The following is a 13559-nucleotide window of genomic DNA, read 5'->3' on the forward strand; positions in this document are numbered from 1 at the left end:
GGGACGATTTCAACTGAAATGAGAAGTAAAAGATTGTACAGTAAAGAAGAGTCTGTAATTGTTGGTACATATTTCAAAGTTAAATTGTTTAATATTGAATTTAACACTAGATTGCCCAAGGAAGTTATTTTGACTGCTTTTGGGCAAATGTACAAATAATAATGCATAAATTATTTTTTTTCCCTAGCGAAGTAAATTTTTTTTATTGTTAACATTTACTAATAACTTGTTATATGACTGTAAATAATATAAAAAATATTAAAAATTAATTTTAGACAAATTTCTTTACACATTCTTTCACAATGCAGTCATTTTGACTGCTTTGGGCAATATAGGTATATACTAAGTTTCAGTCTTTCTAGTGTTAATGAATTAACTTCTTGGAGAGATCTTTGGAGACATCCGTTTTTTCCATAGATAAAATTTCGGCTGTCAAACTGTGACATGGTAGGATTTGAAGGTAGTGGTATAAAAATAATCGGCTAAGTACACGATTGCTATTTAATCCGTCGTTTCGTTACTCGACTACTGGGAATATATCCGTCGGATTGAACCGGCTCCCTGCGCGATTCCATTTCATTGAACCTCCGATCATTTTTTTCGATAAAACGGACATTACCGATGACCTTCGACGGAGGAAAAGTACCCCGGGAGTTGAGCCGCGGTCCCAAAACATCCGAGTAAGCATAGCGTGATCCAAGGCTGAGGAGCATCCGTGGTGCGGCGCGGTTGGGTCATTTGTCGCTTACGGCACCCACGGGAAATCACGTGATCGAGTCTCACTCTCTGTGTGATTGCCACTTCGTATGACGATCGATTTCCTCTGAACGCCCACAATGCTCCATTTAATATTGAGCCGGATGGCGTCACACGGTTTGGCATCGATCACCACCGACGACGTCGTCCCATCAGCCGTTAACATCGGTCCAACTTCTGCGTCAACCTGGCACTCGAAACAAGTGAAAAATTATCTGCGACCAGAATCGGCGAGAAGTCGCTGGCTGTTCTCCAGCCCCGTTCCTGCATCATGCGGTTTCAACTGAATACATTTTTGCGAACTATGCGCTCGGTTCCAGCAACCCCTTCCTCCCCTGCTCGTAGATATCGGTAATCCTCGGCCGTAAGTCTTTGGGCCGCGTCAAAGGCCGCGGAAACGTACTCGAAAGAGGTCTAACGAAGTAATTCATCTTAGCCACTTCTTACCGGAAACTGTCAAGCTCGTTCCTCGTCCGGTCTTAACGGATCGCCGGGATTTAGCTCTCGTAAGTAGCAAGAAGCCTCGAGAATTCGGCTTTTAGGTACAGGGATAACCTGACAGAAAGTAGCTATGGTCCCTGGGATGCTGGACTTACTTTGCCAAGAGCAGTAAACGAGGAGCGGCTGTCTTCAGTTTGGATACAGCATATGGCGAACGAAGTTTACCCTTCCGGATCAGGGCACTTCAGAAATATATACGCACTGTGTGTGTCGAAATGCACGGGTCTGTGTACAGTTATATAAACTTTGCTCGCCGCCACGGCAACTGATTGAAGTCCGTTACCAATTCCGTTTAGAAAGATCTATTCCAAGTTGTCTAACGTCCAGCTATAAATCTTCGGCTCGTTCGTGATATGCATTCACAGTTATTAGTTTCATGTCAATGCTCGTTCGTCATTGCTATTTTTGCATGATGAATTGCAATCGGAAATTTGAAACTGGCAAACTCCGGGCTAATTATTACATTTTTTATTTTATGCGAATTTTTATGCAGAATAAAATATTTATAGTAGCCGTTTAAATAACAGTTACTTTTATCATTTAAATATTGCAATATACATTCTGTTTTTTACATTTTCTGTATTTCTATACATTGCATGCAGCGTTCATATTTTGTGCACATTCAATTCTCTCATAAATCCATAAAATTCAGAGTCTACTAATTATCGTGTGCAGAATTCAATATGTATGAAATATAAATATTTCCTGAACAAAATTAAAGTCGTTAAAGCATGGAAGTTTGAAGATATTGAAGATTTCGTAAATATACATTGTACATAACGTTCAAATTTACATCTTTTTATCCCCTTAGTAAATGATTCAGGTTAAATCCTGAAATTGATTTTTAGGTATTTATATGGGCAACCTTTGTGAACGAAAATTAAATCTACAACTCATCAAACATGTTTCATCACAGTAGGGCGTGATATTTGAAAACAAATTGATTTTTAAGGACTTAAGTCGTTTTTCAGATTTTTGTTAACATATAAACAAATGCTTTTTATTTGTAAAATAATAAGATATAACTCTATTCATGTTTACTTTATGATCTGTTATATGATTCACTTATGTTAATGATTTAGTGCGTTAATTTTTGGATAGACAGTAAGTACTTGGAAGTGTCCTAAGACTTATGAATGGGGTTGTATCGAAATACACGCGAGGCTCGAACGGCTCGAGCTGAAGCTGCTCAAAGTTCCTCGCCTTGTTGAAAATTGAACGACTCTACTTCAGGCGCGAGGAAACAAGCGGAAAGATAATTTATTATTCATTACGGTGGAACAACGCGGAAGTACTTAGCGCGAAGGTTATGAAAAAGTTCCGTCCTTCCGGATTGTAGCGAAAGAAAGGGATAAACTATTCAAACTCGCAGCTAGGAGCTCGTGGCTCGTAATATTCTCGATATCGTTGTTGCTTATTCCATAGACTAGTAATAGGAAACTTGCTTCCCTTATAAGGTATTCTAATCCGTTGCATTACTTTGACCTTATTTCCCCGTTGCTGGCTGATAAAACAATCGTAACTTTTCCTGTTTTCCTACGTGTGCAACCTACCACGTCGGGCACCGATGAATATTTCATATTTGCGTTATGTTGCTGACTGCGAAAACGCCGCGGTAGCGGCATAAACCGATGCGATTTTCAGAAGTTAAATTTAAAAATACAATGCCTACTCGAAGAGGAATAACTCGGCTGGCAGCCCGGGGGGGCCCAGGCAAAGTGTTTGCAAAAGGTCTGGAAATTATTTGAGAGCAAATTCTGCCGTGGATATGTTAGCGGTAAGTTAGAGAACAGGCTCCGCCGTTCTTTCAAAGGACTTTCCCAGGACTTCGTTTAATTAAATGATAAAATAATACAGCAGAGTTTAAAAGTTCGCCTTTTCCATGTCGTTACCGAGATGACTCTCCCCATCATAATAGGACACAACGTGTCCTCTTGTACACGACCAATCACAAATATTTCGAAAACAACGCGTCGTTGAGAAATCAACTAATAGATGCACGAAATTATTTTTGAAAGCGAGTTTACAATATTGTTCATTTACATTTTTTATCATGAACTTAATATTTCAAGAAAACATACATATACGTTTAGAATACGAAGCACATGCCTCCTACCGTTTGTAGCTTTTTGTATATTAAAAGTTTCTTTATGTCAATTCGTAGACAGATGTCCTTAATAAAAAACGTATCAACCTCGTGAAAGCACGAAATGTGTGGCAGTTCCGTGGATAAATAATTTTTTCACGACCCAATTAAGTCTTATAATGAATACTACGTCATGGAATCATGTATAATAATGTTGAAAAATGTTAAAAACATTTCTTGTTGTATTTCCTGTTTATTACGTGAAAATTATAGAGAAATGCAGCAGTGGGTAGAAATTGGGACGTGAGTAGAAATTCTCACTCTCTCATGACGGCTCTCCCCATCAAGCTTCCAGGAGCCTTTCGTTTTCACGGTAAACAGAACACCGTATGGAGGAAGGAGATTATCGGGACCACCCCGGTGGCACCCTGTATACTTTACGAGTGTTCCAACCGCGATATTAGAACGGGCGTAAGATTAATTCGACATTCCAGCGCTACACGTCATCGAAAGTGGCAGAGGCAATAATGGATTACACGGTCATCGGATAAACGCCCCTTGCCGGCGCGACCCTGATCACGCTAAGCCACAAGAATAAGACTTTATGATCGCGCGGAATGAGAAAAACACCCACTGCGCGTCGATGCACGATGCCGCCGCGTCGTGAGTCACGAGTACACGCGGCGCATTCACGCGCCGCTGCGCGGTGCCTGCGCGAGTGGCAGGGGTGGCGAACCGAAGGGTGATTTTCCCTTCGCGGGACGCTCATATCCGTCAATATCGCCGAATGTTCTTAAGCCCATATTACAGTTCTCGCCGCACCTGCGTTCCGGCCTCTCGTGCCGAAACCGCCTCGGCGATGGCGAGAAACCGGCGGCGACGCGGCGGGGGACTGAATTCAATTTCTGGGGTGCATATTAAAGTCGCTTGAATTGTGTCCGACGGAGGGCGGCGTGGACCGAGTCCAGAATTTTCCTTTTGTATGTCCACTTTTTCCGGTAGCTTTCTCTTTATATATCCAGGACAAGTGGGTCGGCTTTCATCTTTGACGACGGGGCTCTTTCGCCGGCGAGTTACGCTGATCACGACACTGGTTCATTTATGAAATCCTCTCTAAATTACGGAGCGCGTAAGTGGTTTTAATAAAATATATCCTTCACCGGAACGGTTCACGCCCGTCGGCGGACGATGATCCCCGGCCGAATGAAATTAGACCCCGTCTAATTTCCCGATTCGTTACGATACCGATTCGAATTTGTGCGTTCTCATCCGGCGGCCATCGCTCACGGAACGTTTACCTTCATCCGACTTAGTCCAACTGCAATCGATATCATTTCTGGCTCGGTTTCAATCCACGCCTTAATTTAATTCGACGCCTCCTCCGAATGCCATTTATCACCGGTAAAAATCTGAGACTCGCCTTACCATTAATAATATTTCAAATTATTTACTCGCGATTATTTCCTATTAAGAGAATTTATGAACGCGTATAAAACCCATGAAGAACGAGGGGGCACGCGTTCATTATGCAACGTGTTTCCCAGCGCCGCCCCTTAGACGATTCCTAGGCTTCCTGCTAATTATTGTTTGTCGCGCAGAATGCAAAGTCATTATTTATAGAGCAATATCAAGCCTACCCCTTTCCGAGGGTGACACGCTCGCGCGGAAAGAAGCCGTGCACGTGCGGCTAATAAGCTTTTTTATCGCTGACACGATCGGTTATATTTATACACCCCGCGGAAAGGGATTTTATTCAATTACACGCGACCTTATAAATTGTTGCGCATGTTAAAACGTCACGCGCAGCCCGAAGCCGGGTTCAATTAATTTTTGACCGTCCATCGCTTTGTGCGTATGACTTTGTTTAATTAAAAGACAAAAAAGGCAATAAAATGTTCGACGGAATGAAGCCCGGCCTGGTTTTACCGATTAAAATTCAGACGACAAGCGGCCGGTCTTATTTTGAATTTCCATCAGGAATCTTCATTTCCGCGGATTTAATCGAATCATTTAATTAGCACTCTTGTAGTCGGCACCGTCGCGGAAGTTAAATGACAGGCAGACGGCCGCGGATTAGATCGAATTATTTCGGATTATTAGATTAATACACCCCCGCTGAGTAGAAAAGTTATGACTTCGGTTTATCGGCGCGCCGGGACATTCGATGAGCCGAGATTCGAGGCGGCTAAATCGAATCCGAGGCTAGGAGCTCGCCGCCGGATTTCCCCGTCGGTTTCTTCGGGATTCATAGAATTTCATAGTGGGCGCCCGCGTTCGAACCGCGCGCGAGCCAACAATCGGCTTCAATCGATAAACCTCATTCAACCAGGCGAACAAAAGTGCACTGACTGTAAAGTTAATTCCTGATCCCTTCCGTTCCTCGTTCCTATAATTCCGTTGTACAAACGGCACGTCAAACATCGTCGGCCCGTTCTATGAAAATTACACCGCGCAGTGGAATTGGTTCCGCCCAAGCGCGTTAATTCCGCCCGATGAAAGGGTACTTTGAGAAAAATTTATTATCCCCCTCCTGCACTGTCGCCTGTTTCTTTCCTCATCGATGGCGATTGTTTAATCTTAACACGTTCGACGAGTGTACAGTGACCGTAGAAATTATTTTGATCAACGTGCATTAAGGGGCTACGGTAGTCACGTGACTTTTTTAACACGTGCCGATAAAATTTTCACGCTTTTTGCTGTTTTATTGATAACAAGGTAAAAGTTTAACCTATTTATTTTCTAATATATGATTTTTTACACCCTTTGATAGAATCTTACCTGACTTGCAAATGTCACAAGTCTACAAGTTCTATAATTCATACCTTTTATTTTCTATCTTAAATAATATCTTCGAACTTGATATTATTTTGACATTAAAATATTTTTAAAACATGTATTAAAAATTGTATACAATTACAAAATATTCTCATTGTTTTTATTTCAATATTTATACAGCATTAAATAGAAATAACTAAAAACAGTAAGACAGTCAGCGTAATAATTATTTAAACCGAACTTTTTCTATTATTTCTACCTAACCAGAAATTGCTTTATCAGAAACCATGTAGCACGTTTTGCAGCCGTTGCATGAAAAGGCTTGGGAATAATTGAACTGGTCGCGTACCCGGAACCGTGGTCAATATTCAACGCGATTAAATATTATCAGGCAACATTCCATAAATGCCGGTAGTATCGTGCGGCAACGATCCAAAAGTGGTCGAAGGAGCATCGAGTAAAAGAACACCGTGTGTCGGGATGGTAAAAGAGAGGGTGTAGGAGGATAGGTAGCTACGTCTGATAGAGGGGTTCGAAGGGGGTGCATCCGAGGTAGTTTCAGTCATATCGACCACACCACTTTGCCCCGCTGTGGCACAGTATACCGGTGGAAACACCTGAGCCCACGAGCTACCACCTATTCACCCCGCGCAGCCACTCACCCCCTGGATCGACACACCGACACCCAAACACTCCTGCCTCTGCGCTGTACACTCATACCGCTGTTGATCGTCGTGCTAGTCAAAATATACTAATTCTTACATACTAGCGGAAGCGAAGTGGCTCATGAAATTCTAAAGATTCCGCCGAGACGTTAGTAAGGAGATTAGCGGCGAAACAGATGTTGTAAGGAAAGGAAAGTATGAAACTAAGGAGCGAAAGGAACCGTGAGGTACAGTTTAAAGATTTTCGACTTGTACCTACAGACAGAACCGGCAAGAAGGAGGTCGACGCGGTTTCGTCGGCTTTGCCCGGCCGCAACCGTGAAAATACGAGGAGCAAAGTACGTTAATGAAAGAATTACAAGTTGCAAAAGTGAGAGACTTCAAAGGCGAAAGCCTCTTACCTACAGTTAGATATCGTGGTCGACGGAACGAAAAAAAAGAGACACCCGAAGGGTGGAAACTCGACGGAGATGGTACGAAGCTTTCGCGCAGCTTTTAATCTACCCCGGTGGGTGACCGAGCTTGAAAACCTCCAGTCGAGCTTTGAACTCGGTCGCGCGCCGATTTAAGAAGAGTCACTCGGCCGGCTTCAGCTGCGCGAAAAGTATTAAGTCCAACAAGGGTCACTAATTGGAGCAAATATCCCGGCCCGGCGCGCTGTTCTAAACGCCTGACTCTTTCATCGTGGCGAATGGAAAGGGTTCGAAATTCTCAAATCTACTTCCTATAGAAGACACCGTGGGTCAGAACCTGTTCCCTGCCAGATAGTGCTGTATACCCTTGGTATTTTCCTTGCTATTTCTTTCCCTTATCAAGTAGCTTGTATTTCGTGAGAGCCGACGTCTGTCCAATTTCGCTCACCGTACGCGCCTCACCTGTCCGGAGAAAAATAATTTCTCGAGAGGAACACCGGGATGCAACAACGAGACCGTGCGTCAGCCCCTCCAGGCACGTGTTTCGCGTCGTGCGAGTGGCCACGAAACAATACCTCTTAAGCGACGTCTCGGTTCAACGAGGAACACGGAAACAAAGAAGGAATAAAAACGTTTTAATCCGGCCGTCCGCGATGACCTCGGCGATTCCCATTTTCCATTTCTTCGTTACTCCCGTCCCTCTCCCGCTCTTCGTTTTTCGAGACAGATGCATTAAATCGTCGAGCAAAGGGCACGCATTCAGCGTAATACAACCACTCCCATCAAGAGCACTCGTATGTAAACGTCAAGAGAGCGCAATACTTTAGACCGTTCCAATCAGTTTTTTCTTTTTAGAACACCATGGATATCAAACTTCATTCTGTTCAAGTAGAACATGTCTGTAATTTTAATCTTCCATTATCATTCATTATAAAATCTTTGTGAGCACGACTAGCTAACCCGGCGATCAAAGCATGAAAAATCGCTAATACACGGGAATAAATATATATAAAATAGAAAATGAACCTAAAATCAATAGCAAGTTGTCATCTTCGAACCTACGTCAAAAGAATATCATCTTCGAATAGCGTTTGTTTCTTCGTTAATAAAATGTATATCATGTACAAACGACGTTTACGTCGTTTATAACTTAACAATAAGAAATTGTTAAAAAAAGATTTCACAAGTCCGAACCAACAATTTTCTTTATAATACATCAACAGGAAACGATTACTTTTACGTGTAACTTTCGATGCATAGATCAAATTGACGTCGATTCAACCCATTCTCTCTGCTCTCTTTAGCTCGTATGAACATCTCGAAAGACAGATGAGTGGAACGTAACTCTATTTGTTCGCATGACTTTTATCCTAGATCGCTCGCTCGTCCCACTGTGCAGCGTACGGAGTCGCGTGCGATGCGTCGAACGAGCTTATTTTTCTACATTAAATCGAGATCCGTAAGGGGGTGGCAGAAAAGCTCACACGGCTGTCGGAGATGGTATCCTCATCCGGCAGAAAATCCCTTCGCTCGTAACTGAGGCTGGCTGGGCGCAGTAGTATAACGCTAAGCTCAACGGGAGATGCCGCCTGCGGTCTCCATAAACAGCGCTTACGCCGCACGGCGGAGAAGCGAGAGGGTGGCTGATGGCGTGGTCCGGGGGTGGGTGTAATGTTCCGACCCCTTGTTGTGTACGTCTCACCCCACTACACTTGCTACATCGAGAAACACCTCGTCGTTTCGTGGCACCTCAGTCGGCGGTAGCTCGTGCCATACCAGGATACACGAGGCTTTAAGGATGCGCCAAGCGCGAAACAAGAGATGTCCCTTTTCGACGCCCGATGGATCGTTCCTTGCCTGTGTCATGCCCACGGCTCCCACCCAGCCTCCAGCCACGACTCGTCACTCCTGCGTGATCCCATTGGGAAAACCCTTCGAAATATTACCGAGTAAAGTCCGGACGAAGCCTCGCCGTCTATCTCGCCTCGCCGCCGTCGTCTGTCTCGGTCTCCCAGACTCCTTCTTTTCCTTCCATTCTCTTCCTTGCCAAAGTCTCCAGCGGGGCTCGGCGGAACGCGGAAAGAAGTCGTGCGGGAGCCGGTATAATTAATATACGGCGCCGGGTTTTAATTATCAGCCCCGGATGAAATTATCGGACTACGTCACCAGCGGTTACGTTATTTAATTATGTAATTAAATTGAGATCGAGCGAGCGTACGGCCGGATTGGAATTTATTCGGAATTACTCGATCAACCGGATGAACTCCATACGCGGAACGCCGAGCCCGACTGGCAATCCTCCAAACGCTAAGTTGAATCGTTTAAACGGGATGTAAATACGCGATGATTTCATTGGCCGAGCGTTATTTACGTTACTCTGCACCGGAATTGATTGAAGTCAGCTGTCAAAGAAACTCGATTATCGCGTCGGTTTGCGCCCAATACGATTGTTATTAATTTATCGCTGCAACCAGATAGATACAGGTCGGCGAAAGAACGGGTATAGAAAATTAGCCGGCAAGCCTCTAGCATTGACATTGAGCTGATTGCAGCCCGACAACGAGGCACGATCCTACATCCAAGAGTCATTATGCGAACACTATAGTCGCGCCGGATACGGTGCTCGTATGATAGTAATACGAACGTAAACCCGTTCGTCGTTGGAACTGCCACGGGGCAGCCTTTTCAGAAATAACCTGCCGATACTGAATCTCGCTGCAGAGGACGCGTAACTACGTAAAGTGAGCAATAATAGACAACGGTTATATACGCAACCGGCGCGGCGCGGCTCGACGCGATGGTACAACCGGGGCGACACATTCTCGAGCCGGCACTCTTAGATGTAAGGACACTCTATATTTAATGCGAGCACGAATCTAGGTCGGGTTTCTGCTTCCAGACATTAAACAATTCAGAAGCCGGCAGGAGTTTGGATCCCAAAGTAGTTCCGGTACTTAAGAGAATATCCTCTGAGCAGCCAGGGAGATCTGTCGGATTCGAAACTACGATCTGGTGAAACTGGCCGTCAAAGGCTTCGCGTACAACTGAAAATCGTATTAATTGGAGCTTCGCACTAGGTATTATACTCAAGCAGTCGAAATCTAGAATTTTATCCAGATAAATGTTAAAAAGAAATATAATTGGATGATGTGAATCGAAGCTGAAGTGAAGAAAGAACTAACGGATCTGTCCGAATTTGTGGAATATAGAATACTGTTGAAACTAAATTCGCAAGTTGGTCATCAAAGAAAGGAGTACAGCTTAGGACCACGATTTTCGACCTGTTTCTCATTATATTCATTTTCCCCAGGGGGCCAAGATGAAAATATTAATAAATGTATGCTTTACTAACATGCTCTAATTTAATACTAAGAGCATTCCTATGATTGCCTGAAAATCAGTTGGAGAACTTAATCTTACATTACACATACATTGTATATACATAGATATGTTTAATCCTGTCCTCCTAGAGATAATCGAGACCTAGCCAGGAATCATTGTCTCAAGCTTTATGTACATATTACACCAGCCAATCGATATATCTATTCGTCTCTTTCGTATCGCAAACCCAGCTCGACGTTTCGTATTGGAGTGGCCGTAATGAATTCCAGTTACAGCCGCTTGTTTAAAACTCGTCGCAGGGATGATTTGGCCTCATTCTCAAGTCTAATTTAAGTTTGAACCGCGACTCTTCGATTGGTACTTAAACTTTTTTTTGCCTCGCTCCGAACGTATCGGACGCCTCTTTTTCGCAAGGAATTCATTAAATAATATTCGTCCTTCGTCTTATCGTGTCACAATTTCCTTAGGCAGGTAGCCCACGGATTTACCGCATAAGGAATTCGAGCCTTTCCTGCGGTCCGGCTAATTGGAATGTTTGGCCGGGATATTTGGAACAGCCCTTGCGGATCGACAGAACGTACACCCTCGTCCGTGGACGACCAGTGACGAATTACCTTGTAACACCACTGCCAATCTAGCAGAGCGGAGAAAAAAAAAGATTTCACCTAACCACGAACGAATTCGAAATGTAGCGTTTCACAGAACGCCTCTGGGCAACGATGTATCGATTCTTGACAATTTTATATCACGGTAAACTTTCATACTTGTCGTAACTTGTTGTAAGTCGATCTAGGATTCTCACGTTGAAACTATAAGTCTTAGAAGACATTCAAGTGCCTATCGCCTATACAAAATCCATCAAATATTTCAAATTAATAATCGCCAGAGACTATCTGACAGACGGTATTAAATAAATTGTACAATCGTAGACGATTTTACTATAATAATTTCAACGGAGGAAAATTGCAAAAGCAATTTGGCACGAGGGATAAAATATCCCTTCATCTGTTCACTCATACTCCCGCGACGTTTCATTTGATTACACGTTTTACAATATGCCGTAACATTTACGAACGATGTATGCAAAGCCCCATTCATGGACGGCTCCTCTTTATACCTTTCCGGGACGCGCGATCGACGTAATGGAAATATTTGGCCTAAATATCTGGCGCAGAATTTCGGACTGGACGGACGGACGGGCGAAATGTCGGGAAGTAAAACGCGGATACCTTGTGGCTGGCATCAGCGCAAGCAGGCGCGGCGCAGGGGCACAAACGTGAAAGAGGAGGCTAGGTTCTACGTAGAGTGGATCGATCCGGCTGCCAGGTCAACCCTCGCGGCTCACTCTCCCCGTAGCCGCCCGCCGCGAGGTATTCCGCGTTTATATCGCGGCGTTATTACTTATGCGTAGCGACGGGCCACTGTAAATCGGCCGGAATTAGACGGACCCGCGGATGGCCCGTAGAAAAAAAGCCGAGGAAACGTTCGCAGTAGCAACGAGCAGAGCAGAATTTTCGGACAGTCGGCACAGCGGATTGGCGTATAATCGTTCGAGATAGTGAAAATCCCAGCGATATGGTAAATGGACTGGGATTAGTTACGGTTAATTCATATTACTTTCACGTCACCACTAGTAGCACGCATCGATTCTCTAAGCGAATATTGGCTGCCTAACGACAGTTATAACGCTCCGATCACAAAGCACGGATAATAGAACCACTCGATGGATTTCGCTATTAAAGGATTCTCATACGGAATTTATAACGCGCCGTTCCCGTTAGACGCTAATAACGTTTCCCGCAATTGTATGCAAAAATCGACCAAAGAATTAATACATTACGATTCGACGGGGAAATTGTGCCGGTGAAAAAGCGTACAGTTAAAGGTCGGCAAACGACGGAACGCTCATTCATAACAATGAACAAACTGATTAATCGTTCTCATCATATTCCCTCTTTGAATGGCGCGCCCGTTTCAACGGCTATTACACATTATTCTATTAATTTACGTCAATATGAACTACCATTTAGTGGCCGTTTTGTCACCGGGAGCACGATAATACGGAAATATTCGTTATGTAATTTCAATCGACAATGCTATCTATTTAAAATTCATTTCGGCGTGAAACGGGTCGCGTACCTTCATCGCTTCTGATGGAAATTAGCGAATTCACAAATGTTCGTTTGGCGAAACATGAGGCGAGTAATTGCGACGACGGGCCCGATTAAGTTTGATCGAATCGTATGCTGAACAGTCTGCCGGCGCGGCGCGGCGAAGGGCAATTTTGTCGACTTAACGTGTACGGTCAGCGGGATCAGAATATAAGTATCGGACGCGAAAATATCAGTGGCGCAGCAGTACGTGGAATATCTACATCGGCATCGGGATTATATTCGACGTTTTCATTAGCCATTGACATCGGCCACCGGTAAAATATCGATTCCGCAGTCTGCAGGTACGTCGCTTTCTCCGGGGCGACGCGTTAATATTAATTTTCGAGCTTTTACATTCCCCTCGCCATTCGGTACACTCGTAACATAGATTAATTGAGAAAGCCTGTTACCGAGAAGCGAGACAGTGGTTATTAATGGCATAACAAAATATCGAACGCATACCCGGGACCCACCTTTGAAACTCTACGATTTTAAAGCCCGATAAGTCGCGCGCGAAACGCAAAGGAACAATGTACCGATGATTAATGGCTTCCGTCGTTGCCCCCTCATCCCCACCCCCCCTCTTCTAGAATTTCTACAAAGGGACTCATTTTTGTTATTCAATTTATCGCAACAAAAATTGATTAAACGCGCAGCGACTTCGCGAACTGCTTTTCTTGGTGTCCGTTCCAAGTCGCGGACGTTCTTCATTCGTTTTTCGAAATGACGTTGGGACCAAAAAAGATTGAATATTAAATGCAGCTACCAAGTTTCTACAATTTGCGATTGATGGGATTTAACACTAGATTGCCCAAGGAAGTCATTTTGACTGCTTTTGGACAAATGTACAAATAATAATGCATAAATT

The sequence above is a fragment of the Ceratina calcarata genome, unplaced genomic scaffold (genome assembly GCF_001652005.2).
Source record: "Ceratina calcarata isolate Rehan_Ccalc_2016 unplaced genomic scaffold, ASM165200v1 scaffold87, whole genome shotgun sequence".
NCBI lineage: Eukaryota > Metazoa > Arthropoda > Insecta > Hymenoptera > Apidae > Ceratina > Ceratina calcarata.